Below are 27,776 nucleotides of genomic sequence, written 5' to 3' on the forward strand. Positions count from 1 at the left end.
TTTCCGCCCCTGACATCCCTGCCTGTACCTCGTGCATATGTTCATCGCTGCTAGCATCTGTGGGGACACTATCAGATGGACTGCAGGAGGGTAACGCACCTACATCACCAGTGAATGCAAAGAAAGACTCTAAATTACAATAGACACACACACACACACACACACACACACACACACACACACACACACACACACACACACACACACACACACACACACACACACACACACACACTGACACACACACACTGACACACCATGCATGTGAGATGACAGATGGCATGCAGCATGCTTGTGATACAGCTGACAGCATGCAGCTCAGACATCAATAGTGTTTGTAAGCATACCCCCTGGAATGCACACTACAGCAGGCAGGTGTCATATCATTATCCATGCAATTCACATGATCATGGTAGTATGCATGCATCCCCGTGATACACCATGTGGACCAGAACAGGATAACAGTACAAATGGCTGACGTGACCTTGACATGTAATCTGCTGATGTGTGCATTAACATGCATGCATGCCTGACACAATGGTGTCCTGACACATGTACAGCGTCGTACTGGGTATCACATTGCGGTGTTGTCCATATGCCCTACAGATAGAATGCATGTTGAGCAAATGTGCATGGGCATGGTAGGGGACTGAGCCATCTACATTGCTGTACAGTGTGATGTACAGACACTGTGCCATTGCATGGCATCATGAGGAGTCTATATTGCTAAACAGTGCATGTTATGTACGCATTGCATATCCAGAACTGCATGCATACCCATGATATACCTGTGGATTGTGACCTACGATGCTGAGGTGTATACACACCCAACCATGCTGTGTCATGTGACAGGTCACTGGAGGACATACAGATGACACCCCTGCACGATGACTACAGAGGGTTAGCTGACTGGCAACCATGTCCACACATAGCGGACCTGTCACGTCAACATTTCACACATGACATTGATGTACCACGCACACAAGGTGCACAGCTAACAGTGATGTCCTACAGCAGGGGGGAAAAGTACAGTTTCTGTGGCCTGGTGTCACTGTCAGTGGAATCTGTGAAGGTGACTACCGTCATGCTATGACACAGACATCATGTTCAACACATCTTATGAGGTACATGTCACTGACACCTCCACTAGCTGTGCACAGGCATTTATGATGTGCAGCGTACCACATCACCTGTACAATCGGTCTAGTACAGCTGTATTTGGACCATGTGTGGATAAAGTGGGACAGGGTGTATCCACATCCGTCTTCTATGTGGCTACGTGTCTCTGGCCATCCCCCATGGCCATGTATGCATATGTGTTGGTCATGTATGTGATGGCCGTCTATCACACATGTCTGTGTTGTCCCATATGACATACACCCATAGATGTTGGTTATGTCACCATCCACAGAGCTATGCAGACAACAGGTGTATGTGTGGTATGTGGGGTATGGGTTATGGGAAATTGTGACAATATTGCAACCAAAACGCTACGTGTCTCAGACATGTCGGATGGAACATCACAATGTGTGAAACCATTGCAGGGGCATATATCACAATGGTGATGCCTGTGGTCTGCCCATATCACTGCACTGGTTTGTGTACCACACATTTTGTTCCACTGTATAGTACATATGCCTCCATTGTAGAACACCTCCACCATTGTATGCACAGCTGGACACACATGTAGCAATGATAAATACTGTAGTTTCATGTCTGTGTATCATTTCAGTTGTATATATTGCACATGGGTGGCCTGTGTGGATGATGGGTGATGTGATCTGTATATCCATGTATTAACTGGCCACATGGTGAATAGATCTATGCTTTGACATGCCTGATACTGATGGTAGTATCACCTGCAACGGACTCTTGTCTGTGCGGCACGCCAGAGGTACCTGTATAGGGTGACACAGCAGTATGAACATTATCTATGACTGTATGACAGCCACAGGGTGCACAGTGCAGGTTAACACATTCACCTGTACAATAGCATATAGTCAGCACATGTGTGCATACCATACCTTTCAACCTCTTAGAACAATAAATGTGGACAAAGCCTACTATGATGGGGGACAACTGTGACATATTGCTCTTACTAGCTTAGAAATTTGCTAGACCAATAGGTTTGCATGCACATGGGTTTCACACGGAATGTGCAGTCGTAAACACAAATGTATGTCATCATTAATGACTCCATTCCTCAGCTATTTGCCAGAAAGGGACAGATATTAAGGGGAACACACCGACAATATGAGGCAGACATCTGGACATCCTGCAAATACCTGTACAGTTCAGAGGTATGGTGCAAACACAGGGTAGCATAAAGCATGTTTGTCCACATACCTTGCATATGTTGTCACATTACATGATGTACACTGACACATGCACGTACATGGCATATACTGGCCATATGTTCAGTACTGACTTACCAGGCAACTCCAGGCTCATTGGTTGGGAGACACCCACCTTCATGATGGCAGCTAGTGTTTGTGGGGGCTGTTCTGAGGCTGTTCCCAGACTGGCCAGTAGCTCCTCTGTGTGTGTGAGTGGAGGCTGGGTTGGTGGCCCACCACCCGTTCCACCTTGTTCCCTGGCAATTGCAGCGGCATGCTGTTTTGCATGATGTATCAGGTCCGTGCAGTGTCTGCGCACCTGCTGGTAGGTGCAGTTGTGGCCGCCCACTTCATTGACCCTCCTGCGAAGATCCTGCCACAGGTCATCTCGCTGCTGTGCATGCTATGGCACATGGCTAAATAACACCTCGTAGTTCTCATGGAGGTATGGGATTACGACATCATCCTCCTGTCGGCTGTATGCTGGTAGGCGTGTACACGACATTATCTGTAAGACATGATGAAGGTGACAGGTCACATTTACAGACATGTACAGTGATACTGCTGCACATACATTTCTAGTACATTCGCACAGTTATCTTTGCAAATCAACATGACACTAACACGACTGGCATGTATGTGTCACACACATGTAACACCCAGTATGCATTGGATATCATCCCCATATATGTGTGTCACCTCATTAGTGTTCCTACTGCATGTGATGTCAGTCTCCATGTGGGCATGTCTGTTTGCCTGCACTGGTGTTCTTACCTATCTACTCATGCCTGATGTATCCACGGTAATGCTGTTGACCTTGATGCTGTGGATATGTCACATATCAACACAGACACAGCCTTTACTGGACTTGGGCAGTGACAATGCACCAAGTATGCATGGAAACCTGTACATGCATCTGTTTTACCATAGACATCCACACTGCACTGTACAGCTGTTCAACATCCTGCCACGGATCGCCTGTGTTGCACATGTGATGGACATGGGACAATGGCTAGTCGGACGTCATTCGCAGGTAAGGTTATCAGCTATAGTGTGTACGGGCTGGGTTTCCTAGCTGTATCCGACACCCATTACGCCACCGCGAGGGGCATCAGTGACACATTACTGATCCAGATAGATGATACTACATCTACCATATGGCCATCACACCATGTATGACAGGGATGATATGTGCAGCTATGTAGACAGGGCTGCATGGTATGGGGGGAGTATGTCACAGGTATGGCACAGGAATCTGTCCAGCATGTGGCCATCCTAGTCGTAGGACGGTGGTTGTCCATGACGTATGCCTTTCAGATCAGGCTATGGACATGTAGCATGTCTAACAGCATAGTGTGGCATATGTCTGTATGCAAGGTAGATAGCATGCTGCATACTGGAGGTGAGTATTGTGGAGGCTGGTATCAGCCATCCACGCATGGGCCCTACCCCTGAAGGATGATGTGTATTCCAATATTGGTCACACGGGTGCTGTGTATGCCTGTCCAATGATCTCTGTGCTCATGGATACCACCTGTTTTGTCATGGGTACCACAGATGACTACCTAAAGGGCCAGGGAGATGTCTCCAGCTCAGGGAGGTGTACTACACTACACCATCCCTAACACAGTGTCCATACTGTTGACCACAGCCTAGGTGTTCTTAATGAGTACGGGGGTATTCCCATAGTGGTGTCATTGCTGATATCATCCACCAGAATGTGCACATATGTCACACACATCACACACACAGCCCATTCTGTATGTTGTTCACAACACTGTGACAACTATTGCCCATAGGTCATGGCCATTCACATCCTCACATACACAGATGGCTGACATTTGTCTGTGTGGTATGGGCTACAATGCGGGTGGGGTACAACACATTAACCCTGGTTTACTGTAGCTGACACTGTGTGATATGCACATGTCACTGTAGCACCTTTAGTAGTTGTGAGTCTGTCAACAGGCCACTAGTAGAACACTCCTGTGACATACAAAGGCATCTGTAGCCGAACATCCGTACTGTCTTGTACATCTGTACTGCTAACATCTACATTGATAATGGTTCATGGACTTGCAGACCATACCCAGCAGTGTTCTGATGCAGTGCCACCAATCATGACTGTTGTCAACACTTGTGGGTTGATATTATCCAACACCCTATATTATCCAACACCCTATCTGTAATTTATGGGCATGCTCGGCACTTGTTCAGAGCTTCTTGGCACGTTATGGGCTACTGCTTAGTTTAGCACCCATTTCACACCAGTACTCACAGGTACACTGTCTGTCCATACATTTCCAGCTTGATAACTGTACAGCAGCTGTCGTACACACATCACTCACATACCTCTTGAGACATGGTGGTTTATACGGCGTGTCCACCTGGCACATACCACTTATATACAGGCATGTCCAACTGTCATGTACCAGTGCTATTGCCTGTCACTATGACGACTATGTTGTACATGTGGCAATAGAGCTATTCTCATGTACACAGTCAATGCACACCTCCCAACATACAACAGTATAGCCTGTGGGGGATGCACATATGCAGCCCTGCTGGGGGTTATACTGTCACCAACCCTGACTGCACCTGTCAGTCATGTGGAGATATGCAACATTGGCAACGCACCCCACACATCACATAGTCTCACATGATCGCCACCACAGGCCACACATACATAGACACCTTGTACAGTACCCCTCCATACTCTGTGTGGGCACCAATGACAGCTCACATCGCCAAGCACAACAACACCAACCTATAGCCCACAGACACGTGTGCCCATCACATACAGCCAATAGGGTGTCATAACATACACAACACACCTGTCTTAGGTGACTGTTGGCAGTCACACTGCTGTTCCACTCAGCAGGCTAAACAAGGCGATAGTCACTTACATCCTGCTGTCAAGTAACTGGTTCTGCAACATAACCTATGCACACATGCCACACGTCAGCAGGTACGATGTGACTCATCTTCCATGTTTGTGTGACTGAAGTTGTCTCTCAGGGCACAGACTACATGTGCAGGGACATGCAATAGCCCACCAGTGTTGTAGCCCTGATGGTGTGGTCCAAGCCCTGGGAAGCATTTTGCGGTCATCTGGACCTGTTACCACTGTACTACGAACTACTGTGTCACTCCCAACAGTTGTCCATGCTCCTGCTGTCATTCCACAGGTATCTAGTATATGTCCACTTTGACAGACCCAGCCAAACAACATGATGCTGTGGCACAGTTGACCTGCACCTGTCAGCCCTGGGAGTATGGATCACATGTTGGACTCTTGCTGCTTTTATACTGCCTGTCTTGCACAGTGTCCAATAACAGTCATCACCAGAACGGGAACTGGCTAGCGAAGCATGTGGTCATGTCACACAATGCTTGACATCATCCTCTGTGACGCATGCAGGCAAGATACTGCACCACTTTAATATCTCTGCAGTGACTGGGACCTGCCACTTGGCTCTGCAGAGCACACCTGCAATGACTGGTTATAGACAGACCGTACCTCTCAGGCACATACCTGGACTGGCACACCCACAGCTGAGGTGTCCCCATATTCCACTATGTTGTACACACATCCCGGCTGGTTACTTAGCACAATGCATCACAGGTGCTCCACATGCATATAACTGTGTCCAGAACTACTGCTGCTACTAATGTGAGACTGACAGTAACCCACACTTAACTGTGATAGCCGCACATGTACTGACACATTAGGCGTACACTGTGCGTGAGTCATAACCTCCGCTTGGCTGGTTCGACCCATACACCACCTCCAGGATCAACAGTATCCTTGACATGGAAACTACCAACATGTGACTGCTGTTCCACACCTGCAGTTATCCCCTCATTGGTGGAATCCGAACATCTGCTACCCACCCTTGTTAGCCACATACCTGCACCACACACTTCATGGCATACACAGTAGATGAATACTACAACACCAACTACAGATGTTGTATGACAGTGGTAGTTGTTGTCGTGACACACATGCAGGTGGACAATGCACATGACAAACGCTGAGACATACCCCAGTGCACTTCAATAGCACGTACATGACAATATGGTTCATGCTATTCCACACAGAGCCATGATGGTACACACCAGATTACAGACGACACTCTGGGGGTGTGGTCCCACGGACATACTTTACAACAACAGGTGGGGGCTGTTACACAGTGGTGTACATTCCCATGGTTGGGGTGACTCACTGGTCAGCCTCGGTAGGGCCACAGGATCCCTCATCACATACTCCATAACTAGCTACGTACACATTACTGCAACACATTCCGAGATGTACCACAAGGCATTATGGTGGTATGTCAGTAGTCGTATGCAATACCCACATCTGCTCACACATACAACTGTCACTCTGGAACATGACAGTAACAGGTGATGTTGGCAACATGCTGTCTGATGGCTTCAATGCTAACATTACACACTCTCACTCCCTGCAGGGCCACATTCCTTGCAGGAACATTGCAGTGTACCTGCAGTCACACCTACACAGTACTGACCTGCACTCTATATGTCCTAGGACACAGGCCCCTTGTCACCCTACAATATCCCAGGCTGTGATGTTCACAGACCTCTGAACAGCATGTCTGACACCATATTCAGTGATCGCCTTGTACCAGACATTTAGCCCCTGACTGGCACACAGCGACAGTAACACTCCACACAGGTGGTGCCACAATGCACTACTGGGACTATTGCCCTACACACCTCACTGGACTGTTATGCACGGCTATAGGGCACATCATCATGGACATCATTTGTTGAGTCTTTGTTGTGCTCCAGTCCTTTGATGCCAGCTGGGTTGGTCTTGTTGGGGTGACAGCATGCCTCCTACACCTGTTGAACACCTTTCCTACAGTCGCCAGAGTAGTTGATGACAACACGGGTGTCTACATGGCCTGCATTGTCCTCTCGCTGCCATTCAGCACCATTCTCCATTCTGGTATTGACTACATACACATCCATCTGCACATCACAACATATGTCTCCGAATGTTATGCAATGTGGCTAATGGATGGGACACACACACTGAGGGTGGCATACCATATCACACACTGCATTCCAGTTACACTTGGCTTACCACAGTCCTCAGTCATGGGGCCCTCATGTTCGGTATATGCTTCCCTGAGGTACAGGCTACCACTGAGGGGACTTCCCTGCCTAGCTTTACAGACCACTGCATACCCAGCACTGTTGTTGCTTCACCAGCTGATACAGACCCCATCCATATGGGTGTCACTGTGACGGATACCGATATGAACATCATGGCCTCTACCTGCATGACACTTGGTATGAACATCACCTTTGCAGTACACCATCCACCCACTGGTTATCACATAGGTGTTAGTCCCCTACATACATGTCGCATTGTACATGTTTGTAAGACACATGTATGTCACACACACTCCTGTAATTACCACATTGCCACTGTGGCATGGATATCCTTCTACGTGTCCACACATGTCTGTACTGGGTGTGTAACTGGTACATAGGCACCCATTGTACCTCTGAACACCAGACGTATACACACATCCATGGGTACAACACCCCACTTAGGGTGTACCTTGCACAACAGCTTTACATAACTCAACATTAAAACGCCATGATGTTTATTGAGCTACGACTGTTAAAGTATGCGGCTTATGTACAGACACCACATCTGTACACATTTGGGGACTACATACTCAGGGGTGACATCTGCTGCAAAGACAGGGCCCATGTCTGCAAATATGTTTATGGATATACTCCGCATACATGACATACACAATAGCCACTATGAGCATGATGCTCATGGATATGTGCACACACGCAACAGTGTGTGGCATGTGCTTGGGGGTTGCATTCCCAGACCGGACACTCACCATGCTTTGGGACATGATTCCTATGTACATCAAGCATGGAATGTCAGTAGCAGTGTTCATGTGATACCTCGCTTGGTGGATGGTGGACACATGTACGCCAGGGATCACTGCAGTGGCTGTACTGTGCAGTGATGCAGGTTACACATGGCTCTTCTGTTCACAGGACACTACCCTAGAGAGGTGCCACTGGTGTGCACACTGTAGTTGTTGTTACACATAGACTTGCCAGACTGCATGGTACCCCACTATGAACCTGTGGAGCTATTACATGTCCTTTGTGCATGGTTACTGGTATAGCCCTTCCAGTTAGATTGGCTGTCACGCTATTACAATGTCCCGTGACTACAGGCCATATGTATACTGTTATTGTACATGCCAATCATGTTCATGTTTGTCTGTCACATCTCTTCTGCTATTCTAGTATGGGAGTAATGTTTGCATCCTTTGCAAATGCACAGAGTGGATTACATATTATTTATTTCATCATAACTGTTTATACATATATTAATTACATACTACTCACATCACTATATGATACCTTTGTTATGCATCATATGCCTGTTCTCCTGTGTAACATATCTGATGAATCAATCTACTGTACTATACATTACACATGTTTTACATGGTATCCCATAATTCAAAACATACTTGCACAGAGGGTCCACCTTAGACATGTCATTGATGTTATATACCCATACACATGCGTACTGTTACAGTATATCTACATATACTATCCCCTGCTATGGCACGTACTTATTGGACATACCCTGCCACTGACGGCGGGTTGTATGACATTGTTCTGTTTAAAGCCGTCATGTTGCATCCCTTGTGGTGTCTGTGCTGTTTACCGTGTGGCCCACTGCTGGATGCACATCTTCTACAAGCATTAGTGCGATCAGCAAGACATCACTACATAAATACCATTCCCTATTTTATGCATGGCGGACACTTTTAATTACTGCAAACCAGGCTATGCATACACTGACATTACGTAATACAGAACATACTATACATACAGTTAGTGTTCTACATACCTTGATATCGTTCTGGTGTTTCATCTCTATCTCGCTCTTCTGTATCACTCTCTCAACTGTTATAGGGTATGACCATACAGTTTGCATATCTGGCAAGTCATCCTTATATACATCTATACCTGCAACATGTGGCTTACTGCCGCCAGTTGGTGGTCTGGTGTGACTAATTACATGCACTTCAGCTGTGCAGCTACTCCATTCACCAATTACGCGGCAGCAGTGGGGTATAATTGAATTCTCCACTTGGGCGTTGGCCATTTGCCCTGCCTTCGGGGAGATGGCCTGTACTGTGTCTTGTTGTGTGTAATTGCAACTGCTATGTGTAGAGCCAAGTCTATTTTGGGGTCATGTCCCCCATGGATTGTTTGTGATGGCTTGAGTATGTGGTTCTACCTGTGACTGTACCTGTCATCCCACCTGTCTGATAAAGGACTATTGCAAACACTTGTAACATCGCCGTTTGTTCCGTTATACGACGGATACAATTTTGCATGGTGCCTTTAAATGTGTCTCTCACAAGGTATGTAAATGGTTCAGCAGATGTAATTGACTAACTAGATGTTTGGGCTGTGGTTACGGTCTGTATTCCAGTGTGGGGGATGTAGGCAGGTGTACGTAGCATATACAGTTTTGTGGGGCTTGCATTTCTACATAGTCCATATATATATGTGTGGGCCCCTTCCCTAATTATAGTGCTATCACTTAATAGACTTCTGTTACGGGAATTTACTTTGGGCCATTGTTAATTGGTTTCTATATGGTATGCAGGTGCGGTTGATACTTCCATACCTCCGGATGTACGGCGATATGTGCGGGGATATTTGTAAATGAACGCTATCCCGTGTATGTCTGTCCCAGATATTTGCAGTTATTGCAGTGGTGTTGGTGTCAGACCCTCTGTCACATGGCTTTCCACCTTTTCATATGGCCATAGTTGGACACTTGCGGGTCACACAGTGGTGTTTACAGACTGACATATGGCCATGGTCAGTACACAGGATAGCACATACTTTTATCCTCATTACATACCAATTGTACTTGGTCCTTCATTACTTATCGGTTTGCATGTAACATTTCCGTTTCTTACATACAGGCATGAGTATTTCCTGCAACTATTGCATATTATGTGGGACTTACTAATGTCCTAAACTCTCGGATAGTTGCCCTTTGTAATGTTTCATGTCAGGACACACCTGCCCAGGGGGGGCTGTCCCTCCCAATGTGGGGCAGGTGTTTAACGCATGCCTATGGCTAGCTATACCTGCACCTACCGTAATCATCTACCTCTGAGTTGCCACCTACAGACACACTATGTGGACACACACACACACACTTTAGTCACACGGGAACACACATGGCACCCTCAACACACACATACACAGGCTACATCATTCACAACCACAGTTGTACACGGTACCTACGTGGACCACACCGCCGCCAGCGGTGACTACATGTACTTACTATCGTCATATTGCTCACGGTTCTACTGTTCCAGTACTGCCTCCTGGTTACGCGTGTCAGTGTGTGACACGTTCCATAGCTGACGGTATCCTGTTTATTTGTACCTCAAAGGTGTTTAGAATGTCATCGACCTATCTATATAATTGCAGATGCCAGTGACCCCTTGTATATCGACATATATCACACTATCGCCCTTTCTATCTGTATTATATATGTGTGTGTATATATATATATATATATATATATATATATATATATATATATATATATATATATATATCTGTATGTATATATATATTTATATATAGATATATATATATACATATCTCAGACAGGGGTGGTGACAGGCATGCTATGCCTTTCATTGTGTGTTTGTCAGTGTATACTGTGTTTCCTGGACTCCGCACGTTTGTGTCTGTACCTGTCACATTACACACCTGCCATAGGTTAAGATTACCTCCCATCCCACTTTGCGAGGGACAATCCCTCTTTGTGCAGTTGTGTCCTGCAAAATATTTGTGAACATAGCAAATGTCCTGCGACTTTGGGACAAACATATTCCCTATAGTTTATGTCATAGTTGCATAACACACTTATTCTGTATCTGACACACCTACATGTTACAGGACATGGAACATGTACCTGCGACCATTACTAGACTAAGCTTTTTATCTATGCAAAACACTGACATTCTGGTTTTCATCCTGGCTGGGTGTGTGTTGACCTGCAGACATCTGGCGTATGTCTCATATTGGTCATTTGAACTGTGGCAACCCTACCGTACATACATCTTGCCTAGCAATAGTGTTGGGTGATTGTGTACATGACTGCCTGTTCCACTCCTGGCAGTGGTCGTTTTACCCTTCAGAGCAGGTGCTATTTGTTCAGGCGTGACTAATGCTGGTGTCACCTGTTCTGTATATCATTGACCGTGATCTGCGCAGTGGTCGGTGATGCTTAGCCCTGTTTCGCACATATCCGTATAGTCGTACACATATTCTGATGACCTGCATCCGGAATGCATTACCCGTGCCGTGTGATGATGTCATAGGGTGTGTATGTACGATCGTGGCTACAGGGTATCTTCTGTGTTTTATTTACAAAACCACTATTGTGCTGCCTTTGGTGTTGCATTACATTTGGATGCCGTGAATTACCTCCTGCCCTTCCATTTACATTTGTGCACGTTACACCTACCATTTGCTGGCATGCATCCAGCTGCCTGCTTTCATTTGTACTTTCCTAGACCTGGCTTATCTTGCGTAATGTGTGCTATTGCTGATCTACTGTGGGTTTGCTTTGCTCTGCTATGATAGTTCTCCTATCTTTGCATTCCAGGTCCTCCCCAACTTTCTTTGCAATCCTATGCCTCCCCTATCCTGTTTTGCAGGTTTCTGCATGCAGGCTTGTCTACTGCTGTCGATTGGCCGCCGTGAGTTGATTGGTGTTAATTGCTCATTAGTACACCAATTACCCTGCTTCAGCATTTCCTTCTTTTCTTCCCCTGACCTTCCTGTTTGTGCTATTGTTCGCGGCACGTGCATCTGCTTACTGGGTTCCGGGCACGAGTTCATCCCCGTACACATGCACTTTCGGGCACCATGTGTGCTCTCAGCTAAACGGTTCCATACCCTCCTCCCCACCCCTGTCCTGGAGCTTTGCTGAGCAACGGCCAGGCCAGATTTGCATTGCTCCAATGTGCTTACTGATATGGTGGCACACCCCTCTGCTGATTTCATGTATCACCTTTGATACACTCCTCGGTGTTATAGCGCTGCGCCGTCAGGTACATCCTTAATCCGGCGGGACGTTTGCGATTCAGTATTACCTGCCTCATTTGCATGGCATTGACTACTAATTCATAGTTACAGCACCGAACACTGTCGCGGGCCCCTGGCAACCCTTGCGCCTTGCTTGTGGTGTGCCATGCCTACCATTGCATATTATGGTGCAATCCTAATTTGTCTTTCATTGCGGTTTTATGACATTTGTATATATTTCCTTTGTATTCCTGTTTGCACACACATACCCTGCAGTTGTACTGTGCATTACTGTGGACATGACATTAAATGTTGTTTTTTAGGTGTTGTACATCTTTTCTTGTGCCATTGGCTGTGTATTTCGCCATTGGCATATGTTAACTTTGTAATACATGAGTCTGGTCCACTTCCATAACTCCAATGTTCTGTTTGGGAAAATGTAAACCATGTTTTTTGGTTTACATTTCCATGGGCTTGCGCTATGCCTGCACCACTTTGTGAATCACTGTATGCCTTCATTAGCATGGTGCAACACTGCGCATGGGGTGATTTGCATACCTATGCCGAGGGCTGCGCAGATCTGGTGTATGCCAGTAGTGCACGTGGAGTTGGTTCGTACCTGAATCGCTCGGCTGACATATTTGGCATTGTCCAGCATACACTACGCCTGCGCCTGGCGCAGGGTTCATGAATCCGGGGAATGTTCAGCAGATTTGTTAGATTTGTAAAAAGACAGGAGTTTTTTGGTCATTGGATTGCAATGCCTGACTGGGAACAGTTGTGTAGAATGCTTTTAGTGCTGGACATGCAGATGGATAGTGTATAATTTTATAGGTGGTAAGAAGTTGTGTATATGTTAGTCGATGTGACAGTTTTAACCAATTTAGGCTTTTCAGTGCTAAACAGTGGTGGGTCCTGAAAGGGGTATGTGTTGCAAATTTAGCAGCTTTGTTATAGCATTGTTCAAATTTTAATTTTTGTGAAGCCTGGAGGATAGTAAGGATGGGAGTACTGTAAAGAAGAGTGTAGAGGAGATAAGTAGTGGCAACTGTAGTTTTAGTTGCATCAGTGGGAAAGTTTTTGGCTCTGTAAAGCATCCCTTGTTTTTGAAGAGTTTTTCCTTTCCAATTTTGTATATGCAGGTCAAATGTAAGATTATAATTCACTATCACCCCTAATAGTTTGCTATGAGAAGTGATTTCAGTGGTTGCATCATCAAGGGATAGCACTTTAAATTTTGTTTTTTTCATGAAAGAGGGATTCGGGGAAAAAGTAATAGTTTGGTCTTTTTTGGGTTGAATATGCATTGTGAGTTATGTTTCAGTGGTAGTTAAAGCTTCCTGAGTAATTGTTATAGGTGTGCCATGTTGTCAGATATGCAAATGAGAGTGTAATCATCTGCATATTGTATTAGGATGGTCTGTTGTGTGGAAGTATAGAGGGGTTGGTGAAAATGTTAAAGAGGCGGTGACCAAGGACAGAGCCTTGTGGTACACCAGTGATGACTAGGAGTTAAGGAAAGAGCATTGAGTGCCATTTTGCTGACTGATATCTATTGGACAGGTAGCTTTTGAATCACAGAAGGGTGGGCTGAGGGAGACCGAGAGACCTAGTGAGGACATTTGAAGTAGAAGTTTGCTGTGAAAAAACTGTGTTGAAGGCTTTAGACAAGTCTAGAAATAAGGAAGAGTTTAGTTTGCCATTATCCCTAGTTTTATTGATAATATCTATATAGGTTAGAAGGGCAGTGCTAGTGCTTATAGGTTTTTTCTTATAGGTTAGTACTAGGCTAACTGCCCTTGCGAGCAATTTTAAGCCTAGCCAATTATCACCTGTGAGATTCAAACCCTGCACCTTGTGTTTGTAAGGCAAACACCTTAACCATTAGGCCACCCTCCCAACCCATGATATAATATATGTAAAGGATGTAAGCCATGTTGTGTAGGGGACAGGAGTTCTTCCTGCAGGAGATAGTCTAGCAAGTGTTTTTCAAATATTTCATCAAAGGGAGATTAAGATTGCTATAGGTTTAATTTTATTAATGTCTATTGAATTTCCTGCTTTGCACAGAGGGATAATGTGTAACTTTTTTTCCAGACAGACAGCGGATTCTTGGATTGACCTATTTATTAGGATTGAGATAGGATAGGTAAAGCTATCGGCTGCTGTTATAGGTACTCACTTGGAAGGCCATCAGCTGAAGAAGAGCATGGTTTCAGTTTGTTTAAGAGTAGTTTTATATTAGATGTGGGCACACATTTGAAGGTGAAAGTGGATGTGGTGATATGTGGCTGTTTGCAGGGTTAGGATTAGATGTTGAGGAATCCTTGGTTGGAGATGCTATATTGTCTATAAACTAAAAGCTGTATTACAGATTCGAGTGGTGAGTTATCTGGAGAGGGGTTTGGGTTGAATTTTTGGCCGATATGTAAGATTTGTTAATGGGTGTCCAAAATGTTTTAGGGTTGTGTTTAGTATTATTCTGTAATTTATTATAGTATCGTTTTTTGTTTTCATTTATTTGCTTTTTAGTACAATTGTGAAGCATTCTAAAGTTTTCAAATATTGATATGTTTCATATTTTTGCCATTGTTTCCATGGTTTTTCTCTATCCTGCACTAGCATTATACTCTGTTTGGATAGCCAAATTGCATTATTTGTTTTCAGTCTCTCCCCGGGATTCATGAAGCTTGCACCAGGCGCAGGCATAGCGTAGGTGGTATAATGCCAAATATGGCCGCCGAGCGATTCAGGTACGATCCAGTTCCACGTGCACTACCAGCGTACGCCAGATCTGCACAGCCCTCGGCTTAGGTATGCTAATCACCCCATGCACAGTGCTGCGCCATGCAAATGAAGGTACATAGTGATTCATGAAGTGGTGCAGGCATAGCATAAGCCCACTGAAATGTAAATCAGAAAACACGGTTTACATTTTTCCAAACAGAACATCGGAGCTATGAAAGCGGACCAGACTCATGTATTACAAAGTTAACATATGCCAATGGCTAAATATACAGCCAATGGCATAAGAAAAGATGCACAACACCTAAAAAACAACATTTATTGTCATGTCCACATTAACGCAAAGTACAACCGCAGGGCATGTGTGCGCAAACGGGAACACAAAGAAAATATATATAAAAAAAAACACAAAATGTAGAAAAACAAAAAAAAAAATGCAAGAACAAATTTTCACAAATGAACACCAGTCCAGGATAAAGCTCCAGGATAAATAAAAAAACAAAATTATTCCATAAAAGAGATAAATGAAATTTTCATATTTCATTTCATCATTTCATCAGATTTCAATATACAGCTCAGTTTAAATAATTAACTAAATCACTCCATTAATAAATAATGCTGCATCCCTTATTAAACTGTCTCTATTAAACAATATAACCTACTACTCTTTAAGCCACATTGATATATATATATATAGATAGATATTTATTTATTTTGCAGTTGAGCATTATTGTATTTATATATTATATATAAATATAAATATATATATCAAGCATATATATATATGAATCAATATTATATATATACAAGAATAAATATAAATAAAGTAAAATAATACCACAAAAATAAAAAAAATAAATAATATGTACAGAAATGAAAGGAAAAGAAATAAAACAAAGGAAAAAAAAACAATCAATAAAACTCTAGTAGTTTCTTTTTTTCATACAAAGCATATATCAAGTCAGCCCTCCCTCATTTACTGACACACTTGATTTTTTTTATTTACATGTCTTGTGTAACCAGCATATATATATATATATATCAATCTATATCTATCAATATATATATAAAAAAATCAATAAGTAAAACAAAAATAATAATATATATAATGCTTATATATAATAAATATAATATATATGCAATACAATAAAGTGCTCTATATTCTATATTGTTTTAATTTGTTGGCTACAATGTCATGGCAATCAGATACCCTTCTACCACTCCTTCAGCTTACTTTTATACCTATGGATGTGTATTAGTACCTGGCAGACATGTATGTATTGGCCCATATGTAAACCAAACAAATGTATAACCTAATAAATATATAAATGAATCAATAAATAAATAGAGGAATAAATAAATATGGAATAAATAACCACATATGTCAACATAAATACATACATTGCATAAGTGCTTAGTGCTCCATATCATTTCCCATAATTATATAAGAAATAGAGATTTGACATTTTATATGTATAAATATATCTTTTTATTTTTCAAACAAACACTACTTCTACTACTTACTATGTCTGCATCTTATGTACATGAAAAGTGTATCTTGTATTAAGTAATCTATCAGACTATGTCTGTATAAATATATATAATTATATGTATATATATATATATATATATATAATAAATATATATATACATGAATAAATAAATATATATATAAAATATATAAAATAAATATAATATAGATGTATAAATGTGGATGTATAATATGTGGATGATAAGAAATATATAAACTTCAGTTAAATATATATATATAATATATCAATATATATGCATAAATGAGGATTAACCTATAGGAACAGGATATATCAAAAATATATACAAAATATATATACCAACCTATCCAACCTATATTTCCCCTGATCATATCTTCAACATCAACTCTATAGGAAACATATATCTCACCTTCATAGATGATGTCAGCTGGATCATTCTTAACCATGGTAGGTATTAACGCTCTGATTCAGGCCAGGTGGATGATGTTTTCTATCTTTTTCACCCTATTGTTTATATTTTCAACTAAAACTGTGATGTTATTCTCCACCATTTCTATCTTTTTATAACATATTGTTAATTTTTTTCTTTTATATCGATTTGTGTGTGCTTTATTATGTTTCTTGCTAATCTCTCTTTTAAAGTCCTATTCTCTTGCTTGTATAGATTCTCTAAATTTATAAATAAAATGAATTGCTAATTATATGTCCATGTAAATATGCTGTGGGGTTTCACATCATTTCAAAGGCATGAGCATACAAGTTAAGCATAAAGCATCTGATAATCTTGGACATATTGCATTGATTGTATGCAAAGGCTTACATATTAAATTGATTGCATGCATAGCACATTTTGCTCTTTCTTTCATGCTCTTCTTTCATAATTCTCTTTCTTTCTTTTATTGTTTCATCTTTAAATCTTGTTTAGGTCTTTATCAACTTTGAGTTTCTTCTTTAGTCTATACATAAATCTTGCTGTTCAATATACCTAATTTGTGTTATATATTGTGTGTGGTCAATCTATTGTCATGCATCCTTTCTTGAAATCTAGAACTTGATCTTCTAGAACTTGATCTTTCATTCCAGCCACCCTCTCCAATGACAAACTCCTCCATGTCTTTACAACTCTTGCTCATCCACCTCTCCACCATTTTTTATCCTATCTCTTTTCCAATTTTTATCGTTATCCCACCTGTGCCTCTTGCCTCATCAGAACTGTCTCTTTACAGTTTTCTAAGTGTAAGGTTCAAACTGAACTGACTTTTACTATGTGAATTTTACTATGCTCATGTGCTCATGCTAGCATGCTACATTCTTGAGGCACCTTTTCCTGTAGATGCTGGATATGCTGGATATGATTTTCCCCTCTTCTATCCTTAAATTAAGATCCAGAAAATTAATTTCAGTAGAGGATGCTTCCATGGTGAATCTTAGGAAACTTGTGGTGCTATACAAATGTCATAAAATCGCAATGTAATACAAATCATGATTTCACCATAATACTCAATGGTATGCATGGTACACCACAACCAAGCTGCAAGGGTTGCTAAGAGTCTGTGACAGTGTTCGGCGCGGTAACTAGGAATTAGTAGTCAATGCCATGCAAATGAGGCAGGTAACAGTGAATCGCAAATGTCCCGCCGGACTAAGGATGTACTATACGGCGCAGTGCTACAACACCGAGGAGTGGTTTAGAGGTATACATGACATCAGCAGTGGGGTGTGTCACCATAACTGTAAGCACATTGGAGCAATGCAAATCCGGCCTGGCCATTGCTAAGCAAAGCCGCAGGACAGAGGTGGGGAGGTAGGTATAGCATCATTTAGCTGAGAGCACATATGGTGCCCAAAAGCACATGTGTACGGGGATGAAAAAGTGCCCAAAACCCGGTAAGCGGATGCACGCGCCGCGCACCATAGCTCAAACAGGAAGGTCAGGGGAAGAAAATAAGGAAATGCTGCAGTAGGGTAATTGGAGTACAACTGAGCAATTAATACCTATCAACTCACAGCGGGCAATCGACGGCAGCTGACAAGTCTGCTCACAGAAACCTGCAAAACAGGATAGGGGAGGTGTCAGATTGCAAAGAAAAGAGAACTGTCATAGCAGAGCAAAGCAAACCTGCAGTAGACCAGCCATAGAACACATTACGCAAAATAAGCCAGGTTTAGGAAAGTACAAATGAAAGCAGGCTGCTGAATGCATGCCAGAAAATGTGAGGTGAAACGTTAAGAAATGTAAAGGGAAGGGCAAGAGGTAATCCACAGCAGCCACATGTAATTCAACACCAAAGGCACCACAATAGTAGTTCCTGTTGTAAAACACATAAGATACCCTGTAGCTACACACGCTATGACATCATCAGTGTTCACAGCACAATAGTATAAAGTGTGAAAGCACCTGACACACACCTGTGTATTCCCAAACACTGCACCATAGGTGTAAACAGATGGGGAACTTTTACAATGTACATGTTGAGAGCTGCCATAGCTGTGATTCATCACCATGTGTTAGTGACTGAAGGTGTTGTGGAGGATGATGCTGACAACCACCGCAGGCCCCAGAGGAGGAGAAGAGTGTTCAGACCAAGGGTAACCTACCAGGGGCTACATGACCTGGAGATAGTAGAGCATTACAGGGTGGACAGGGACATCTTACAGCAAATAGTTGAGCTGTGCCGGCCATGCCTGAGATCCAGAAACAACAGAGGGGAACCCATCCCAGTGGACATGAAGGTATGTGTAAGCTTGTGAATACTAGCCACAGGTACCTTTCAAAGTCCAACTGGAGATATAATGGGGATCTCACAGGCATCAGCATCCAGGGTACTACACCAGTTCCTGGATGCCATGTTACCACATGCCAATGAGCATATATACTTCCCCCGAACTCAGGAGGAGTTGGCCAGTAATATGAGTCTCTTCCACCATGTGGCACACTACCTGGAGGTACTGGGTGCGATAGACTGCATGCACATACATATCAAGTCACCACCCGGTGAGCATGGTAGGTGCTACATAAACTGCAAGGGATACCACTCCATCAACTGCCAGGTCATGTGCAATGCCCAGGGCATTATCATGGATGTGTGTGCTGGCAGCCCTGAAAGCTACCATGACTCCCACATCTGGCATGCCTCACAGCTGTATCAGGTATTTGTCAGGGGGGACATCCCACATGGCCACCTTGTGGGGGATGCTGACTATGCAATGGAGCCATGGATGATCCCATCAGAAATGCACACACACACCCATGCAAGAACGCCATAATGAGGCACATGCACAAACCAGAATCATCATAGAGTGTGTGTTTGGGATGCTGAAATCACGGTTCCATTGCTTGGACATATCTGGTGGAGCCTTGCAGTACTCTCCACGCACTTGTGCCCACATCTTCATAGTATGTGCCATGCTACATAATATGATCCTGCGGAAACAGCTGCAGCAGGGACATAATGGTGAAGGCCCTCACAGCCCATCGCAATTGCCAAGGCCATCACAGGCACAGAGGGATTCAGACCATGAACACCCTGTGTCAGCCCCAGTAGGCAGATGGAGGCATGCCCAATATGCCTATGCCTTGGCAAAGAGGGAACATATAGCACATACTTTGACAGTGTAGGCCCCTATGGACTGAAACACCTCTCCACCTGCACACACAGTAAAATGGATGGCACACACACACGACCACCTGTAAATTGTAATGTATAGGTGGCCTACTGTGTGAATCCTACATAGGCAGCCCTCAACCATTGCACATACAACAGCTATTGGAACAAGGAATGTCAACAACTGAACAGTACACGCACCTATCAGGTTCCTAGGTACATCGGTAGGTACACACCCGATTGTCAGAGGCCATTCATCAATCAAGGCAAACAGTGTCTGCTGTCGCCACCACATCGAGTAACCAACTGACCCTCAGTGGAGCAGAGCCAATTGCGGGATCCATGTGTGTAATCACTGTTCCCCACACACTCTGCATGGATTCCCTGGTGTGTTAATGAGGGGCTCCATACAATGTAATCATGGATGCAGTGGCAAAGCATGGAGTGTACCCATGACAGGTATCTGTCACCCCAGCATGCTCCACCTATGGTTGTGTGAAGGTGTAGCACATTATAGTGTGTGGTTCACTGTGAAATACATTCCTAATGCTGGAGCACATCCATTAAACATCACTTGGACATACCATTAATAGGTCTCATCCATATGTAAACTAACTGAGTTACCCATTTGATTGCAGTATGGAGTAACAGCCGTAGTACAGTCCACATACAAAACGCCATAACACGTGTACAAATCCCAGATGCCCAAGTGGTAAATGCACTGACTGTCGTGCATGTTCCCGGTACCACGTCCTGCAAGGGACGTTACGTAATCCCGAAGGCAGGAATAATGGATGGTGGATGCAGGTCATCAGATCAGGTTTAGCACATGTTAGCGGGAATATGCATTGCCCAGTGCTGGTAAGCGTCATTTAAACATGACTATACGGATATGTGCGAAACAGGGCTAAGCTTCTCTGAATATCGCGCAGATCACAGTCAATGATGTCCAGAACAGGTGAAACTAGCATTATTCACCCCTGTACTAATAGTGCCTGCTCTGAAGGGTAAAACGACCACTGCCAGGAGTAGAACACGCAATCATGTACACAATCACCTAACACTAAGCTACCCAAGATGTACCAACGGCAGGTGTGTAATGTGACAGGTTCAAACACAAACGTGCGGAGTCCAGGAAACAGTATACACCGACATGTACACAATGGAAGGTGTATTCTCCCTCTCATTCTCTCTTATATATATATATATATATATATATATATATATATATATATATATAATAGGGATAGAAAGGGAGATAGAGAGATATATGTTGATATATACGGATTCACCTATATCTGCAAATATATAGATAGTTCAACGACATGTACACAACCATGGAGGTAGAAATAAATAGGATACTGCCAACTATCGAATGTGTCACATACCGACACATGTAATCACGAGGCTTAAAGACCGAAAAAACACAGTACCGGAACATTGGAACCGTGTGTAATATTATCATGATATTAAGGGACATTTAGTTATCGCTGCCAGTGTTGCGGTCCACGTAGGTACTGTGTTCAACTGTGTTTGTGATTGCTGTAGTCTGTGTATGTGTGTGTTGAGGATGCCGTGTGCGTTTCCATGGGACTGTAATGTGTGTGTGTGTGTTTGCATCGTGTGTCTGTTAGTGCTAACTCAGAGGTAGATCAGTACGGTAGGTGTGGTCATAGCTGGCTGTAGGCATATGGTTACCACCTGTCCCACTTTATGAGGGACAGCCCCTCCCTGGGCAGTTGTGTCCTGATAAAAATATTAAAAAGGGCAAATGTCCAAGATTGCAGGACATAATTATGTCCCATATATTATGTAATAGTTGCATTAAATAGTTATGCCTGTATCTACAAAACGTAAATGTTACATGAAACATGATAAGTAGCTAAAGTGCTACAAGAATAAGCATGTATTCAGGATAAAAGTATCTTCTATCCTGTGTACTGACTGTGGGTATGTGTCAGCCTGTAAACACCGATGTGTGTCCTGCAAATGTCCCACTATGGCCATTTGAAAAGGTGGCAACCCATGCCAAAGAGGCTCAGTCACCAACACAACTGCAATGAGTGCAAATATCTGTGACAGAAATACACGAGACAGCTGTCATTTAGTAACATTCCTTTACATAGCGCTGTATTTCCAGAGGTATGGAAGTATCAACCTCACCTGCATACTATATAGAAACCAATTAACAATGGCTCATTGTATAAGCCCGTAACAACCATAGTTCAGTCTACTAAGTGATAGGTCTTCAATTAGGGAAGGAGCCCACACACATATATGGAATATGTAGAAATGCAGTCCCCACAAACCTGTATATGCTATGTACACCCACCTACATCTCCCCCACGCCTGAAACAATTGCAATACAGACTGTAATAACATCACAAACATCCACTCACTCAATTACATCTGCAGAAGTGTTAACATACCTTGTGAGAGACACATTTGTAAAGGCGCCATGTGAAATCGTAGCTGTTGTATAATGGAACAGACGGCGATGTTACAGGATTTGTTTGCAATAGTCCCTTATCAGATGGTTGAGGTGACAGGTACACTCACATGTAGAACCACATACTCTAGCCATCACACACAATCCACGGGGGACATGAATTCAAAATATCCATGTCTCTACAAATAGCAGTTGCAATTCCTCACAACAAAACACATACAGGCCGTCTCCTCGAAGGTAGGGCAAAAGGGCAACGCCCAAGTAGAGAATTAAATTATACCCCACTGTTGCCGCATAATTGGTGAATGGAGTAGCTGCACAGCTGATGTGCATGTAATAATTTACTCAGGAACACCAATTAGCAGCAGGAAACCACATGTTACAGGTATCGATGTATATAAGGATGACTTGCCATACATTCAAACTGTATGCTCATACCATAGAACCATTTAAACAGTAAAGGTGTAAGAGAGATATTTACAAAGATTTGGAATGCTAACAAGGTATGTAGAACACTCAGTATGTTAGTGTACGTAGAGCCTGTTTTGTATTAATTAAAAGTGTACGCAATGCATAAAGTGGGAAAAGGTATTATGTAGTGATGTCTTGTTGAGCATAGTAACGCTTGTAGAAATTGTGTGTCCTGCTGTGGGCCACAAGGTAAACATCACATACACCACAAGGGATGTTACATGAGGGCTTTAAACAGAACAATTCCACACCACCCGCCATCAGTGGTAGGGTATGTCCAACAAGTACGTGCCATAGCAGGGGATAGTATATGTTGATATACTGTCACAGTAGGCATGTGTATGGGTGTATAATGACAATAACATGCCTAAGGTGGTCCTGCTATGCAAGTATGCTTTGCATTATGTGATAATGTGTAAAATATGTGTAATGTACAGTATTGTAGGTAGCTATGTCAGATATTTTACACAGCACAACTGTTATATCATGCAAATAAAAGGTATTGTCTATTGGCATGTACAATACACAATAACAGGATACATATGGCTTGTAGTCATGGGACACTGTAACAACATGATAGCTAATCGAAATGGAAGAGCTACTCAATTAACCATGCACAAAGGACATGTAATAGCTTCACAGGTACATAGTGAGGTACTATGCTGTCTGGCAAGTCTATGTGTAAGCTCAACTACAATGTTTACACCAGCTGCACCTCTCTAGGGTAGTATCCTGTCTGTGAACAGCAGAGCCATGTGTTACCTGCACCTCTGTACAGTACAGCCACTGCAGTGATCCCTGGTGTATCAGTGTGACCGCCTACAGAGTCACCTATGACTGGTGTGTTGGGTATGTTATAACACCCTATTGGCTGTAGTTGATGGGCACACATGAGTCTGTGGGCTATAAGTAATTGTTCTTGTGTTTGATAATGGGGGCTGCCTCTGGTGCCTAAACAGAGTATGGAGAGGTTCTGCAAATGTCGTACTCATACTATGTGTGGCCTGTGGTGGTGGAGATCTAGTGAGACTATGTGATGAGTGGGGTGTGTTGCAAATGTTAAATGTCCCCACATGAATGTCAGGTCCAGTCTGGGTTGGTGAGAGCATTAGCCCAGCATGGCTACATATGTGCATCTTTCACAGGCTGCAGTGTCGTATGTTGGGAGGTGAGCATTGACTGTGTACATGAAACAATTGCTCTATTGCCACATGTTTGCCATATTCATCATATAGACAGGCAATAGCACTGGTATGCGACACTTGGACATGCCTGTATATTCAACCATGTCTCACAAGATATGTGAGTTTCATGTGTACAACAGCTGTTGTACTGTAAGCAAGCTGGAAATGTAAGGACAGATAGTGTACTTGTAAGAAATGAGTTGGAATGGGTGCTATAGTAATTAGAAGCTCATGAAGTGCTCACATGTTCTGAATAAGTGCTGAGCATGAATATGCAATACAGATAGGGTGTTGGATAATATAAACCCACTGCAACCCACAAGTGGAGACGACAGTCATAATTGGAGGCACTGCACTATTACCCTGCTGAGCATGGTCTGCAAGTCCATGAACCTTTATCAAAGTAGATGTTAGCAGTACAGAAGTAGATGATAGTACGGATGATTTCACACTGCATAGCATACCTGTGACAGGTCAAAGGACATCATCACCCATACCGTGTTCCAGCTACACTGAGTATACTAGATGTACCTTTGTATGTCATAGGAGTGTTCTACCAGTGGCCTGTTGACAGAAGCAGCACTACAAAAGGTGTCTGAGTGACATGTGCATATCACACCAGTGTCAGCTACCGTAAAACAGGGTTAATGTTGTGTACTCCCCCCCCCCTCATTGTAGCCCATACCAAACAGACAAATGGGAGGCATCTGTGTATGTAAGGATGTGAATGTCCATGATCTAGGAGCAATAGCTGTCTCAGTGTTGTGGACAACATACAGAATGGGCTTTGTGGGTGAGGTGTGTGACATATGTGCACATTCTGACAGCTGATAATAGCATTGTCACCGCTAGGTGAATAACCCTGTACCCATTAACTACCACCTAGGCAGTGGTCAACATTATGGACACTGTGTAAGAGATGGTGCTGTGCAGTTCACCTCCCTGCATTGGTGACATCTCCAGACCTATTAGGTAGTCATACAAGGCACCCATGTCATGACAGGGTGCCATCCATGAGCATGGAGATCATTGGACAGGCATACTCAGCACTCGGGTGACCAATATCGGATCACATATCACCTTTAAGGGGTATTGGCCATGCGTGGATGGGCGATACCAGCCTTCACAATCATCACCTCTACTATGCAGCATGCTGGCTACCTTGCATAAAGACATGTGCTACACTGTGATGTTGGACATGCTACACATACATATCCATATCTGAAAGACATACGTCATGGACAGCCACCATCCTACTACAAGGATCGCCACATGCTGGACAGATCCCTGTGCCATACATGTTACATACTCCTGCCATACCATGCAACCCTGTCCATCAAAGCTGCACATGTTATCTCTGTCATACATGGTGCGATGACCACATGGTAGATGTATTATTAACTGTCTGGATCAGTAATGTGGCACTGATGCACCTCGCAATGTCAAAATGGCTGTCGGATACAGCTAGAAAACCTTGCCCGTACATGCTATAGTTGATAACCATCCCTGTGAATGACTTCCGGCTAGCCATTGTCCCATGTCTATCACATGTGCAACACAGGCGATACGTGGCAGGATGTTGAACTGCTGTACAGTGCCGTGTAGATGTATATGGAAAAACACATGCATGTAAAGGTTTCCATGCGTATGTGTGCATTGTCACTGCTCATGTCCATTAAGGCAGTGTATGTGTTGATATGTGACATATACATAGCATCAAGGTCAACAGCATTACTGTGGACACATCCAGGCATGTGCTGATAGGTGAGAACACCAGTACAGGCAAACAGACATGCCCACATCAAGACAGCATTCACATGGAGTATGAACAATGTAATGAGGTGACACACATATATGGTGATGATATCCAATGCATAACGGGTGTTACATGTGTGTGACATAAACATGGCAGTCGTATCAGTGCCATGATGATTTGCAAAGATAACTGTTCAGATGTACTAGAATTAATACAAATGTATGTGCAGCTGTATCTCTGTACAACTCTGTGATACTGTGACCTGTCTCCATCATTATGTCTTCCAGATAATGCCTTGTTCACGCCTGCCAGCGTATAGCCACCTGGAGGATGATGCCCTCATCCCGTACCTCCATGAGAACTATGAGGTGTTGTTCAGCCATGTGCCACAGCTTGCCCAGCAGTGTGATGACCTGTGGCAGGACCTTCGCAGGAGGGTTAATGATGTGAGTGGCCATAACCCCACCTACCAGCAGGTGCGCAGACACTGCACGGACCTGATACGACATGCAAAACAATGTGCCAATGCAATTGCCAGGGAACAAGGTGGAACAGGTGGTGGGCTACCAACCCAGCCACCACTCACACCCACTGAGGAGCTACTGGCCAGCCTGGGGACACCCTCAGAACAGCATCCACAAACACTAGCTGCTATCGTGGAGGTGGGTGTCTCCCAACCAATGAGCCTGGAGTTGCCTGGTAAGTCACTACTGCACATATGACTATTATATCCCATTTAGTTGCATGTGTCACTGTACAATATGTAATGTAACATCATATGCAAGGTATGTTTACACACATGCCACATACTACAGTATACTACCCTGTGTATGCACACATGTGCATATTATATGCTATTGTGCAGGCGAATGTGTTAACATGCACAGTGCACCCTGTGGCTGTCATACAGTCATGGATAATGTTCAAACTGCTGTGTCACCCCTATACAGGTACCTCTGGCGTGCCGCATAGACATCAGTCTGTTGCAGGTGAGACAGTTATCAGTATCAGGCATGTTAATGCATATATCTATATGCCATGTGGCCAGTTAACACATGTACACATAATGTATGGTCCAGTCATGATATACAGGTTGCATCTGTCATCATTCACACTGGCTACCCATGTGCAATATATACAAACTAAAGGAAACACCGACATGAAACCACAGTATCTGTCATTGCTAGATGTGTGGACAGCTGTGCTTACAATGGTGGAGGTGTTCAATGTAGGCATATGTACTATACATTGGAACAACACATGTGTGAATGCAAACAGTACCACACAGTGGGCTGGGATATGGGCAGCCCACAGGAGTCACCATTGTGTAATATGCCCCTGCAATGGGTGCACATATTGTGATGTGCCATCTGACATGTCCCAGACATGTAGTGTTCCGGCTGCAATATTGTCTCACTATCCCATAATACATACCCCACATACCAAACATACAACCCGTTGTCTGCATAGCCCTGTGAACAGTGACATATCTGACATCTATGGGTGTATGTCATATGGGACAACACAGACATGTGAGATAGACGGCCATCACAAACATTTGGCCAACACA

This window comes from Protopterus annectens, chromosome 4.part1, assembly GCF_019279795.1.
Source record: "Protopterus annectens isolate FY-2018-M chromosome 4.part1, PAN1.0, whole genome shotgun sequence".
In the NCBI taxonomy this organism is placed as follows: Eukaryota; Metazoa; Chordata; order Ceratodontiformes; family Protopteridae; genus Protopterus; species Protopterus annectens.